Here is a 2,424-nt window from a genome sequence, read left to right on the forward strand (position 1 = left end):
AGGATGACTTGAGGGTGAGTAATTTATGGGCTAATTTTCATTTTTGGGTGAACTAACCCTTTAAGTTGTGTGTAACATGGAAGTTACTATGTTTGATCCTCCTTAATTGTTGTTATCCTTAATATTAATCTCGACTTTTTTTTTTCCTTTAATTGTTTTTCACCTTGAAGCCAATATATTTTATAGGTCATTAACCACCTCTCCCTTTACATTTAGGGTAAAGCTAAAGAAAGCTTTCTTTTGTTGTTTTTGTTTAAATTGTTTGGTGTTTCTTCTTATGGAGTATAAGTTCAAATCTTTGTCTGTTGTAACGTTGAATGTTTGAGGTTTGTGGGACAGTTTAAAAAGAAAAGCTATTTTTTTTATTTTGTAAAAGAAGTGCAGCTGATCTTATCTTTCTTCAAGAAATTCACTCAGGGGAAACGGATGTTAGGTTTTTGAGGAATCAATGGGGAAACACAATTTTCTTTAGTCATGGCAACAATCACTTGGCTGGGACTGCTATTATGTTACACCGTTTTAAAGGGACTGTTTTAGAAACTCTGAGCTCTGATGAAGGCAGATGGGTTATTGGTGTAATCAAACAAGATAATACCACCTTCATAACTTGCGGTGTATACGGTCACAACTCTCGTGCATCCAACAGAGTAATGTTCTCTCATTTAGTGGATAAACGTAGGAAGGTAAATATATTGATGCTTATTTTATTCTGGGAGGAGATTTCAACGAATGCGTGGATGATTGTCTGTATAGATACCCCCCTAGACTTGACGGTGGAAAGAATAATGATTTAATTTTTTCTCTTTGCACAGATCTCTCCCTGACTGATGTATGGCGGTTCTTTAACCCTTATACGAAAGATTTTACCTGGTCAAATAAAACTTTGTCTCTTAGATCTAGGATTGATTTATTTTTAATATCTTCTTCTATCCTCAGCTACATAAAAGATATTTCTCACACCATTGCCCCCTTATCTGATCATAAATTAGTTTGTTTAAAGATGAGTGACATCCATGATAATCCGAGACTCAGGGGTTATTGGAAACTTAATACCTTGTTAAAAGATCAAAAATTTAATGATAGTATCATCAAGCTTATCAAATAATTATTCACTGACTTAAATGGAGATTATAAAAAAACGAGGGAGTTCTTAAAATATAAAGCTAGACATATAGCAGTTAAAAGAAATAAAGAAATTAAAAAGAGTAAACATCAAACTGATTCAGAGTTGCTTAATAAACTTAATGCATTACTAGCTAAAAGTAAAATTACAGAAGAGGAAAATTTAGAAATAAAAAGGTTAAATTTGGAGCTTGATGAAGCCTACTTAGATCTGGATAAGGTGCATATACAAGGTCTCGTGCAAAATGGCTGGAGGAGGGGGAAAGAAATTCTAGCTATTTTTTTTGCCCTGGAAAAAAGAAATGGTCAGAGGAAAGCTCTTTCAGCACTTTATATTTCTATAAAGTCATTTCCAAAGACCAAAAAGTAATAACAGATTTTGTTGCTAAATTGTATAGCACTCTTTATACCTCTAATTTCAACTATAATATTTTGGAAAAATGTATTGATTAAACACCGTATTAAAGTTATTGATCTAGAGTATAGTCAAATTTGTGATTCTCCTTTATCAATTGATGAAATCAAGCAAGCTCTACATAAAATGAAAAAAGGTAAATCCCCTGGGATCGACGGGCTTTCGGTAGAATTTTATCTCCATTTTTGGGAGTTTATTAAATTACCATTATTTCATATGTATAACGAATGCATCAGTCAGGGAGATATGACTGGTACTATGAAACAGGGAGTCATCTCTCTTATACCTAAGCAAGACAAGGATCCTTTAATAATCGATAATTGGCGACCTATTACTTTGTTAACATCAGACTATAAAATATTAGCCTCTGTATATGCTAAAAGATTAAGTTATGGTTTAGACAATATTATTTCAGAATCTCAATCTGGTTTCATGAAAGGCCGTCACATTTCTAACAACATAAGATTAGTACTGGACTTGCTGGATTATTCAGATCTAATTTATTCAGATGCTCTCATACTCTTTCTTGACTTTCATAAAGCTTTCGACTCCATAGAACACAAATTTCCTTTTTGTACTCTAGAATTATTTGGATTTGGTAAAGCATTTATAGAGCCTATAACCATGTTTTATAGAGGTATTAACAGCTCAGTGATCGTGAACTTTGACACTTCTAAGAGGTTTAACACATATCGTGGAGTCAGACAGGGCTGTCCAATCTCCCCATTTTTATTTCTTTTAGCCACAGAGTTACTCTGTCTAAGAATTAACCAAGATGAAAATTTGAAAGGAATTTCAGTATTTGACAGGGAGATCAAAATGGCACAGCTAGCAGATGACACTACGCTGTTTTTGGAGGACAAAAATCAGTTACCAAAAGCTCTGGA

This window comes from Sinocyclocheilus anshuiensis, unplaced genomic scaffold, assembly GCF_001515605.1.
Source record: "Sinocyclocheilus anshuiensis isolate Anshui unplaced genomic scaffold, SAMN03320099.WGS_v1.1 scaffold2313, whole genome shotgun sequence".
NCBI classification, from domain to species: Eukaryota; Metazoa; Chordata; class Actinopteri; order Cypriniformes; family Cyprinidae; genus Sinocyclocheilus; species Sinocyclocheilus anshuiensis.